Source organism: Pogoniulus pusillus, chromosome Z, assembly GCF_015220805.1.
Source record: "Pogoniulus pusillus isolate bPogPus1 chromosome Z, bPogPus1.pri, whole genome shotgun sequence".
NCBI classification, from domain to species: Eukaryota; Metazoa; Chordata; class Aves; order Piciformes; family Lybiidae; genus Pogoniulus; species Pogoniulus pusillus.
Window position 1 is genome coordinate 25,185,842 of NC_087309.1, and position 12,924 is coordinate 25,198,765.

Below are 12,924 nucleotides of genomic sequence, written 5' to 3' on the forward strand. Positions count from 1 at the left end.
TTGTGTGTTACATAATCTGAAATAAATTTTTAAAAAATTATCAGCTGATCATACAGAACCTGAGAAAACAGGCAATGATTGCACTTTTGCATATATAAATAATGATGAAAAGGTCTAAGTGTAGTGTGTAGATCTGCATTACATGGACATCTCCCATACATTTGTTCATGATGATGAGGAGGATAATGACGTTCAGCAACATTTTACATTTTAAACATGTAGAGATCTGTACAAGATCAGAGAGGATCTGTTGCTGGGCTGATGGCACAGGACAATGGTTCCTGCCTCATGGCTGTTGCATTCTCTGGGAGTTGGACACCAAAGGTTTAAGGAAAGAAGCACATTGAAAGCATAAGGGATACCAGAGAGGTCCATAGTGCATAGTAAACAGCATGGGTGAAGTAACTTAAAAATAAGTAAGCTACTGACTCCTTTTTATGGCCCTGAAAATGACTCTGTAAATAATTAATGCCAGCTCACAAAGGCCATACGAAGACTGATTACAGGTCCCATATATTTAACTTCCTCACAAGAAAAGACAACCATCCTGCATTTTAAGGAATGAGTTGGTGTAGTTCTTAAGTTAAAGCACAAAGCTGAGCTATGTCATGATGATTGTTTGCAAGAGTGCTTCAGATGATTACACCTGAGATGGTTTCCCAAAGAGATTGTGTGTGCTATGAGAAAAATGGGATTACCTCAACTCAGTTTCACAGACTAGCCTAGAACATCTTCCAAACTGAAGAGGATATACAATACTATAGGCAGGTCAAAATTAAGAGCATCATCTTCACTCATGTTTGTTTAACAACTGAGCTTGATGAAAGTTAAACAAACAAAAGAAAAATACATGAGCTTTTCAGAATATTATTATGGCAAAACTGAAGACATTTAGCAATTCCTGCAGCATTTTATATATTGGTTTGTGTGTAGCTCTGAATGAAAGGATATCTACTTCTAGAAAAGTTCTAGCTCACATCATGGTACCCAAGATTTTTCTCCTCAAACGTGGATACTTAATAATGGACAAAGTTAATGGGTAGAGGTAAAAAAGACACTCAGATCCTAAAACAGCATATGTGAGGAAATATTTTTTTGTGACTGAAGTCTCTCTAGTCTATCCTCTCTTTCCTATTAAACTATATTGCTTCCATTTACTTAGTAGTGTAAATATCAGTTTATCAACTCTATTTGTGAATTAATTTGGTCAGATACTCTGGTCAGATTCCAAATCCAAGTAGTTGGACAGATGCTTATTCTTGTCTTCTGTATCTAACAACAGCTTCTTAATTTTTCTTACGGTTTATAATTTTTACTTGATCCTAGATCCACTGAAGAGTTTCATAGCAGCCATTTCATAATGTCTCTTCTGGAATTCAGCTCCTGCCTCTGCAACATGCACAACTTGGCACAGTTAATATGTGAATACTGAACTGACCTCACAATTGTGCATTTAAAAGCACATGCTAACTGGTCAAAGGATGTCCCCTCTTTCTCCTCATCAGTACAATTCTTTGTCCAATGGCCAATGTTTCAATGTTATTGATTTGCTTTTATAACAATTATACTGCACTCAGGAAAGCTGAAAAGGAGGAGGAAGGAGGCAGGTCAAGGGATAAAAGACAAAACAGCAAATCTGCAGTACTTATTCATGTCTCTGAAGATGCAAGTGCAGAATATTCTCACTTAGATGATAAACTGTTTTCCAAGTCCTTTAGAAAGGAGCCATATTTTCTGAAAGTGCTTTCTTTATTCATTCATGTTAAGTATTTTAGTTTAATACTGCCGTTGCCTACCATGGGCTTAGGGAACATCAGGCTAACCCTACTACAATATTCCATGCATTGTGACAGTTTTTTAGACAGCTTTGCTATGGAAAAAAAAATGTTCCCCATGCATGATTTAGAACAGCTTTATAAGCTGAAGTAATTACATTATCAGGTATCCCAAACATGTTTGAGCAATAAGACACTTCCGTAGTAACATATGACATCTTATAATTACTGCAAGGCAATTGCACTCGTGGGGAAAGGATACATGTCTTGTCTATACAATGCCCCCAAGGATGTTATTATCAGAATATAAATAAATAAATACAGTGAAAAGAAGAAGGAAAAAGCTGACACTGAATAATTTTGAGCTGTGTTCTAATGCAATTCAAGATTTATAAAAAAGGCCAAAAGTGTACTTACATGGTAGGATATGATTTGACAGTTCAGAATATATAAACAGCAATTTTGAATGAGCAGGGCTAATCACAGAAGTTAACCCATCTCCTCAGAAGTCTCCTCAGCCAATCAAAGTTATTTTGTAAAAAATAAGACTACACTGAGAACTGCATAAAAATTGTCACATTTTTATTGCTCACAAAACTGTCATAGCAAACTCCTGGCAAAGCTCACAGCCCACAGCTTGGACAGTTGCAGTCTATGCTGGGTTAAGAACTGGGTGGATGGCTGAGCCCAGAGAGTGGTGGTGAATGGTACCACATCCAGTGGACAGTCAGTCAGTAGTGGTGTTCTCCAGGGCTCAGTGCTGTATGCAGTCCTGTTTAATATCTTTATTGGTGATCTGGACAAGGGAATTGAGTTCTGCATCGGTAAGTTTGCAGATGACATGAAGCTGGGAACAAGTGTTGATCTGTTAGAGGGTAGGGGGGCTCTGCAGAAGGACCTTGATAGGCTGGATAGATGGGCAGAGTCTAATAGCACTAGTGGTGAGCCTAAGGATTGCCCCTCTAAGAAGGTGACATGGCTGTCAGCCCAGCTGAGTTGTCTTTACACCAGTGCATGAAGCATGGGCAACAAAGAGGAAGAGTTGGAAGCTATCCTGCTGCAGGAAAGCTATGACATAGTGGCAGTTACAGAAACACTGTGAAATGAATCCTACAACTGGAGCATGGTTATTGATGCTTACTCAAACCTGTTTAGAATGGACAGGAGATGGGGTGGAGATGTTGACCTCTATGAAAATAAGTGGTTAGAGCGTAAAGAAATGTTACTAAATAATAGCTTTGAGTAGGTTGAAAGCTTATGGGTAGGAATTAGGGACCAAGACAACAAGGTGAACCTTGTAGTTGGAGTCTACTACAGGCCACCAGATCAAGCAGAGACTATTTAAGCCTTCTTACTCCAGCTTGAGGATGCAGCACAACCAAAGGCTCTAATCCTTCCAAGAAATTTTAACCACTCTGATATCTATTGGAAAAGTAGCATAGCACATCTGCAGCAAGCAATCCAGGAGACTCCTAGAGTACCTAGATGATAACTTCCTAAGACAAGAAATTAACAGCCCTACACGAGAAGAACTGTTGTTAGACCTGTTGGTCACAAACACAAGTGAAACCATCAGGGATGTCAAAGTTGAAGGCAGCCTGGGTTGCAGCAATCACATCCTAGTGTAGTTCACTGTCCTAAGGCAAATGAAGCCAATGAGAACCACAGTTAGGAATCAAAATTTTAAGAAAGCAAACTTCCGGCTTTCCAAGGAATTAATTAATGGCATCCCAATGGAAGCAGCCTTCAGGAACAAGGGAGCAGAGCAAACATGGGAGATCTTTAAGGATGCTCTTTTTAGAGCACCAAAGGTCTCAGTTCCCACACATAACAAATCAGGCAAGAAGGGCAAAAGACTATCATGGCTGAGCCATGACCTGCTGGTCAAACTAAAGGGCATGATAGGGCTACACAGGAAATAGAAAAAGGGACTGCGAAGGGTATAGGGTTGTTACTCGCATGTGTAGGCATCAGGTCAGGAAGGCCAAAACACAGCTGGAACTGAACTTTGCAAGGGATGCTAAAAAAAATAAAAGGCATTTACAGGTATATTAACCAGGAAAAGAAGATTAAAGAAAGCATCCTTCCCCAGTGAGCAAAGGTGGGGAATGAGTGTCAGTGGATGGGGAGAAGGCAGAGAATTTAATCAACTTTTTTGCCTCCATCTTCACTGGCAACCACCCTCCTCATGGCCCTCGTGTTGTTGGACTACAAGTTGGAGACCAAGGTGACAAAGTCCCTCCCACTGTAAGTGAAAAAAAGCTGCATGATCAATCGATGAACCTAAAGATCCACAAGTCATACAGTCATAGAATGAACCAGCTTGGAAGAGACCTCCAAGATCATCCAGTCCAAACTAGCCCCCAGCCCTAGCCAGTCAACTAGACCATGGCACTAAGTGCCTCATCCAGGCTTTTCCTGAACACGTCCAGGGACGGTGCCTCCACCAACTCCCTGGGCAGCCCATTCCAATGGGAAATCACTCTCTCTGTGAAGAACTTCTTCCTAACATTGTCTTGGGTTCTAATTCAAATTCCCAGAGACTCTAATAAATTTGATAGAACTAATAACAATTTGTAGAGTGCCCTCCCCTCTTCCCCCTCTTTCCCAAAGGAAGGGATTAGAGATAGGGAGAGAGAGAGGTAAGAACACCCGAATAGATCAATCTCACTAGATTTGGAAGTTAAAAGGAAAAGTTTAACAATAACTTAGAAGAGGTATCTGAGGTAGGGAGGCTTACAAAGGATAGGGAAGGGGAAAAGTGCAAAATACAAAGTTTATAAATACAGCCCAAGTTGTGTGATGGTGGCTTTGTCTGCCTTGTGTCTGCCACGTGGTGAAAGCAGCTGGTAACGGTGGTATGATTGGAGAGATATGTAGAGTGTGAGAGAGCGAGCAAGAGAAAGAAAGGGAAGGTCCCCTCATTTTATAGGACAGGAAGTGGGAGGGAGTGGGCTAAAGATCACCTGGTGGTATGACCCACCCAAAGGGAGGGGTCAATACCCCTAGACTCAGGTTCAGTATTACTCCCACTGGAGTGTTAACCCTATACAAACATCCAGCCTATACTTCTCCTGGCACAACTTGAGACTGTGTCCCCTTGTTCTATTGGTGCTTGCCTGGGAGAAGAGGTCAACCCCGAACTGGCTACATCCTTCCTTAAGGTAGTTGTAGACAGAAATGAGGTCACCCCTGAGCCTCCTCTTCTCCACGCTAAACAACTCCAGCTCCCTCAGCCTCTCCTCATAGGCCTTGTGTTCCAGGCTCTTCACCAGCTTTGTTGCCCTTCTCTGGACACAATCCCACACCTCAACATCTTTCTTGAATTGAGGAGCCCAGAACTGGACACAGGACTCAAGGTGTGGCCTGACCAGTGCTGAGTACAGGGCAAGAATAACCTCCCTTGTCCAACTGGCCACACTGTTCCTGAGCCAGGCCAGGATGCCATTGGCTCTCTTGGCCACCTGGGCACACTGCTGGCTCATGTTAAGCCTACTATCTATCAGTACCCCCAGGTCCCTTTCCTCCTGGCTGCTCTCCAGCCACTCAGTCCCCAGACTATAGCGCTGCTTGGGGCTGTTGTGGCCAAAGTGCAGAATCCTACACTTGGCCTTGTTAAATCTCATCCCATTGGCCTCTGCCCACCCATCCAGCCTGTCCAGGCCCCTCTGCAGGGCTCTCCTACCTTCCAAAATATCAACACCTGCTCCTAGCTTGGTGTCATCTGCAAGCTTACTGATGCTGGACTCAATTCCCTCGTCCACGTCATCAATAAAGATATTGACCAGGACTGGGCCCAGCACTGATCCTTGGGGAACACCACTAGTGACTGGCTGCCAGCTGGATGTGGCACCATTCACCACCACTCTCTGGGCTCTGCCATCCAGCCAGTTCTTGATCCATCACACGGTGAATCTGTCCAAACCATGATCTGCCAGCTTGGCTAGGAGCTTCTTGTGGCAGATAGTGTCAAAGGCTTTGCTGAAGTCCAAGTAGACTTCTCCTCATCCTCTGTCACTATATTCCCCTCTGTATCTTATAAGGACTGGAGGTTGTCCTTGCCCCTTCTCTTGCCATGAATTTAATTATAGAAACATTTTTGTTTTCCTTGACAGCCGTGGGCAGCCTAAGTTCTAAATGGACTTTTGCCTCTCTCATTTTTTTTCTACAAGGCCTAACAACATCCTTGAACTTTTCTTGAGAAACCTTCCCTTTTTTCCAAAGGCAATATACTCTCTTTTTTATCTTTAATTCCTTTAGCATCTCCTTGCCCATCCACTCTGGCTGCCTCCCTCATTGGCTTGTCTTCCTGCACAATGGCACAGCCTCCTTCTGTGCCTTTAGGAGTTCTTTCTTGAAGTAGGTCCAACCTTCCTGGACCCCTTTGTTTTTGAGGGCTATTTCCCAAGGAACTTTCTGAAGTAGTTCCTTAAATAGGCTGAAGTCTGCCCTTTGGAAGTCCAGCATGGAGGTTCTGTTGATGACCCTCCTGGTTTCTGCATATATTGAAAACTCTATAATTTCATAGTCACTGGACCTCAGGCAGCCTCCAACCACCACATCCCCAACCAGCCCCTCTCTATTTGTGATCAGCAGGTCAAGCAGGGCTGCCTCCTTGGTAGGCTCACGCAACAGCTAGGATAAGAAGTTGTCTTCCACACACTCTAGAAACCGTCTAGTCTGCTTCTTCTCTGCAGTCTTTAAATCCCAGCACATGTCTGGTAGGTTTAAGTTCCCCACCAGAACAAGGTCAAGTGACCTCGAGGCTGCCTCCAGTTGTTTAAAGATGAATAAATCAACCTCTTTTTCCTGGTTGGGTGGTCTAGAACAGACTCCAACCAGGATATCGGTCTTGTTGGCCTTTCCCTTAATTCTCACCCACAAAAACTCAACTTGATCATCCTTGATTTCTACCTCCATGACTTTCCGAGCATCTCTAATATACAGAGCCACTCCTCCACCTCTTCTTCCTTGCCTGTCTCTCCTGAAGAGTCTGTAGCCATTCATTACAGCACTTCAATTGTGTGAGTCATCTCACCACATTTCTGTGATGGCAACAACGTCATAGTTTGCAGTTCAGCTGGGCTGCTGCTTTTACCCCTACCATCCTCAATTTCCTTTGGTTTATCCCTAGTGCTGTCATGTTCAACCTCTTTCCCCTTCCACTCTAGTTTAAAGCCCTCTCAACAAGCCCAGCCAGATCATGTGCCAGGGTCCTTCTCCTGCTCTGCATCAGTTTTACCCCATCTGTGGCTTGCAAACCTGTGGCAGTATAAAGTTCCCCAAGATCAAAGAATCCAAGTTTTGTTGGAGGCACCAGCCTCTGAGCCACTCGTTAATCAAGTACTTTTTCCTACTCCTCTCTGCATTCCAACCTGTGACTAAGGGTAAAGATGAAAAGACTGCTTGTGCTCCTGCTCCCTCAAATGCTTCTCCCAGTGCCTTGAAGTCCCTTTTGATAGCTTTTAGCCCTCTGGTATCAACCTCATCATTTTCTGCCTGTATAACTAAGGAGGGATAGTAATCAGAGGGCTGCACTACAGTAGGCAGCCTCCTGGTAACATCCCTGACCCGGGCCCCAGGGAGGCAGCAGACCTCCCTGTGGAAGGGGTGTGGCCGACATATGGGGCCCTCTGTTCCTTTCAGAGGGGAATCACCAATAACAATTACCCTCCTTTTTTTTTCTTTTGGGTACTTGTTCTGATGCAAAGGGGCAGCTGATTTGTTTCAGTTGCCCTCCCAGCCGGTGATGCTTCTGTCTGCTCCAAAACCACCTCACCCTCAATCTCTAGTGCCCTATATCTGTTGTGTAAGAGCAGCTGAGGATGTGAGGATGGCTGGAAGGGTTTACCCTTGCCCCTTCTGGCAGGTATCTGCATCCATTCTCCTTTGTTTTGTATTGTAAAACTTGGACCTAGTTTGCACCATGTCTCGCTTTCTTGGAAGTCTGATGATAGTTGATTTAGTAGTTTCTTTGGATGTGAAAAGTTTGGGGATTTTTTTTTCTCTCTCCAGGCGCGCGCTGCTCTCTCGACGAACCAGGCTGTGGTGTCGGCACTGCCACTCCTCACTTAAATCGCCTACGTGCCAGGCACCGCCCCCTCTGCCTCACCTTCGAGCAAGCACTTAACAACACCTAGCTTGCCATGCCTGCCACTTCCCTGCCCCCCTTCTGAGCTTCTCCAATTGAGAAAGCCACAAAGTGAAGGAAAAAAAGCTTCGAGAAAGCGCGTTTCAGCTGAGCTAGCCTTGGTACTGCTCTCTTGCTGAACCATTGGCTGGTGTGAAGGCTAATACCCTTGTGGGTAAAAGGAATGGAAACACTAGAGCTAAGAGAAAATATACTCAGGAGATGGATGATAGTGATGATGAGGAGAAAGCTCCATTGCCTAGGAAGGAAGTCAGGCATATTAGGCAAGATTATGCCCCAAAAGAGCAAGAACTGTTGATGAGTTGGCTAAACAGATTCTGGGATGGAGGCATGGATACCATAGAAAGAAAACCTTGGACGGTGAGGCAGTTGGGAGTTTTCTCAAGAGGCAATGGCATAGATAAGCACTTAGGACATCTCAGTGGCAATTCTAACCTCTGGTCACACATGTTGACAGCTGTGATACTGAGATACCCCAACAGGGATGATTTACCCTGGAGATCTTCATGGTGGAATACAGTTGAACAGAGGGTTCAGTGCTTGTGAGAGATGGCTGTAAAAGAGCTAATCTATGGAGATTATGCATCAGAGGACCCACATGAGATACCTGTGAGCCGTGCTCTCTCAAAGAAACTTATTCAGCTCGCCCCCTCTAATTACACCCATACATTAGCAAGTAACATGGTTCAGGAAAGATGATGAAACAAGTCTTCTGACTGTGGGTGAATTTGCTGATCAGATGGGGCAAATGGAGGATAGCCTTTCATTTAATGCCGTGGTGTCAGACATAAATACTATGGCTGAAGAGATAAAAGATGGCATGAAACAACTCAAGGAGAAATTTAAAACCTCCATATCCCAGTTGGCAAAGGACAATCACCTCTCTTCTTCATCATCAGAGTGGGTACATGTCTCAGCCATCAGATATAGGTGTCTTCCCAGAAGACCAAGTCAAACTAACTCATTCAGAAATAGACAACAACAGTCATGTGGGTCTCTTCGGGTAATCTTATGTGACCAATTTGGTGAAAACATGGATAAGTGGGCTTGGAAACCTACCTCATTCCTCCTAAAAAGAGTGAGAGAGTTGCAGAATGAGAAGACTAAAAGAGTAGTTGCCTCAGCTTCCCCACATGACTCAAATAGTTCTGGCAATGATTCAGCTAATGCCATTAAACACTGTGCCAATTGTACTTGTAATGGTCAACATTAGGGGGCCCTGCCTCTTACCAGGCAGAGGGCAGGAATCAGGAAGATAGTAGGATGCACTGGAATGTATATGTTAGATGGACTGGTACCTTGAAAATTCAGAAATATAGGGCTCTAGTGGACACAGGTGCACAATGTACATTGATGCCTTCAAATTGTAAAGGAATGGAGACTATTACTATTTCTGGAATCACAGGAGGATCTCAAGAGTTGACAAGGTTGGAGGCAGAGACATGTTTGACTGGGAGTGATTGGTGAAGGCATGCCATTGTAATGGTCCCAATGCACCTTGCTGTCACTGAGGGGTAGTCTGCTGCCTACACCAATTGTGGCAGAAGGGAGAAATAAATTGGTGTTAGATAATATTCTATAAAAATATACATTTATTAACTTCAATATTCTGAACTCTCACCACCCCCAAACACAGTATTTTAATATTAAAAGGATCTTACATGGTTATGAAAGACATTCTAGGATTAATATACAACCATAATTTATTAATAACTAGCAAGAAATTCAAACTATAAACAGAGAGAGGAGTTTCCCCGCAGCAAATACTGCCTGGTGGTCTATGTGTTTCTTGCCCAGCAAGGTGGGCTGGAAGCTCTTTTCACTCTAAGGCAGGAGGCAATAGAAATTATGGAGGCATTAAAGCATTTACTTACAAATTCATATTAATTATTAATCACCCTCTGGGGGTATGTCACAGCCTATATTAGTGTCCAAACTTCAGGGGAGTCTTTGCCTGTGTACTATGAGAATGGAATCCTCCTGGCTATAGGGGAAAGGAGAGTTTTCCTGGTTTCTGGGAAATGACAGTCTCTGACTTTGTTCTCCTGGTGACGGCTGCAATCTCTGTCCTTGTCTCCTGGCTTCTTCTGGACACTCTGCCCAGGGACTCTTGGCAGGACCTCAGATGCAGGAGTAGGATGCCATGCAGTCTGAGCACGGTCTCACGCTGGCTAGATAGGCCAATTGTGTGCAGACAAGTGCAGTCTGCTTCCTGGATGACTCAGCGGCAGTGGCATGCTTACCAGGCAATGATAAGACAGCGGGCATACAATAGGGTGCATGGCTGCACGGGAATCTGAGTTCCATAGGTAAAGGCAGATGTGATGGTTTGAGTGTTCCCCAACCCCCCACACATTAGAAATTACCCAGACTAGACTCAGGGAATATAAATGAATCTATTTATTTACAGCTAGCACAATATACAAGCAGATATTTACAATACATACCGTTATATACAGAAATAGACAAGGTAAAAGGTAATACAGAAACACAACTCCCCTCCCAGAAACCTGAGTCCCCAGGAGGGGCTCTCAACCACTCCTGCACCTTCCCCCTGCCCCTCTCAACCTTACCCCAGTCCTAAAGAAGAATAGAGGTTCGGCCAAAAGGCTAAGAAGCAAAGTGGGTTACGCCAAATGGAAGGTGAGGTTACGGAGTAAGATGTTGCTCAGTCAGCAGCCCAAGCGAGAGTGAGAGAAAATGGCAAGAGTGTTATCTAATGTTCTCATTTCTTCTTCCCGAACTCCTCAGCGAGACTTCTGAGGGAAGCACACATCACCATTGTTTTCCTTTCACAGGTTGTGATCTAGTTCTTCTCACCAAAACATTCTAGCCTGCTTCAAACTAACACAGCAGGCAATACAGGATCTGGTCCTGATAACTCACCACAGTGGCGTGCAAGTGTGCAAAGCTGGCTGGGAGACTATGGGAGATTCTGTCTCTGTAATAATAGCAAAGCAATTAGGCATGCCGGCATAAGCAAGAAGCAGTGCTGGTGAGTCTAAGCCTAATAATGAGTGAGTATGCCTGAATGTGAGAAAGTGAGCATGAGCGTGTGCAATGCAGGGGAGTCTGAGCACTTCGTTTACCTGTGTGCCTCTATTTATTAAATGTGGGCCAAGACTAATGGCCCCTTAGCCACTAGAATGAGCAATCAGGGTTTGGCAGTCAGCCAAACAATATCATAATAGGCAAAAGCCACAAGCCTGGATTTTCCAAATATGGTAAACACACAGGCTTTACACTAGGAAGCCACGAGATGGGCTTGTGGGGGCTTACACAACATGTTTACACAAACAGGGGTCCTGGGCAGGCCAGACTTTATGGCACCAGGTCTGTTGTGCCCCTTTGTGCTCGTTATATGTTTTCCTCTGGTGCAGGCAGAAAAACATGTCCAGGCAAGGCAAGGCATAAACAAGTCTGTTTTCGGTCCTACAGGCCCTCCACAACACTTGCATTTTGAGAATTGACTTTCTGAGAGAAGGGACCTTCAAGGATCCCAAGGGTTTTAAATGGACCTTTGGAACAGTAACTGTAGAAGCTGTTGGAGACAAACTGAAGGTGTCCGATAGGCATGAGCTCTCAGACAAGTCTGCAGTTGTTGGCAGTATAATATAGAAGGTGTGAAGTTGCCAATTGCCACTCAAGCTGTACACCACAGGCAATATAAAACAAACTATGACTCTTTAGTGCCCATATATGATCTGACTCATCATCTGGAGCACCAGGATGTCATTAAAAAACCCCATTCACCTTTCAACAGTCCAATATAGCCTGTATGAAAGGCAAATGGAGAATGGTGACTGACAGTTGATTTCCACGGCCTAAATGAAGTGACTTTGCCCATGAGTTCTGCTGTGCCAGACATGTTAGAACTCCAGTACGAGCTGGAATCCAAGAAGGACAAATGGTATGCAACCATAGATGTTGCTAATGCTTTCTCATCTATTTCAATAACAGAGGACTGCAAGCTGAAGTTTGCTTTCACCTAGGTGGGGATTCAGTATACATTTAACTGTTTGCCCAGGGGTGGAAGCACATCTCAACGATCTGTCATGCAGTGATCCATGACACATTGGAGATAGGTGGAGCTCCAGAGCATCTGCAGTTCATCGACGACATCATTATCTGGGGGAATACAGCACAAGAAGTTTTTGAGAAAGGCACCAAAATAATTGACATTCTGATGAAGTCAGGTTTTGCCATAAAGAGAGACAAGGTGAAATGACCTGCTAGAGAGATCCAGTTCCTGGAAATTAGTTGGCAAGATGGTCACCACCACATTGCAATGGATGTGATAAATAAAGTTTCCACCATGGTAAATCCCACAAATAAGGATACATTATATTTCTTAGGAACAGTTGGATATTGGAGGCTGCACATCCCAGCCAAATTGTAGAACCTTTGTATGATGTGACTTGAAAGAAGAATTTTAGGTGGAGACCTCAACAACAAGCAACCTTTGATCAGATAAAGCAGGAAGTAGTCCATGCAATGGGTTGGAGACCTTTTCAAACTGGTCCAGATATTAAGAACATTCTGTATACTGCTGCAAGTGAAAATGGTCCAATCTGGTGCCTATGGCAAAAAGCCCCAGGAGAAACATGTGATCAACCACTTGGTTTCTGGAGTAGAGGATATAGAGGGTCAGAAGAAAACTATACACCAACAGAGAAAGAGATCCTTGCTGCTTATGAAGGAATAAAAACTGCTTCTGAAGTAATTGGAACACTCTCAGCTTCTTTAGGCTCCCAGTTTACCAGTTTTAAACTGGATGATAAAAGGAAAGGGGTCATCATCACATCACACAACCGATGTTACCTGGTCTAAGCGTATAGATCTCATAACACAGCGAGCACACATGGGGAGTTTTGAACGACCTGGCATAGTGGAGATGATCACCAACTGGCCGGAATGCACAAACTGTATAAATCCTCCAGAGGAGCGAATAACTTGGGCTGAGGAAGCTCCTCCTCACAGTGATTTGTCTAAAGAAGA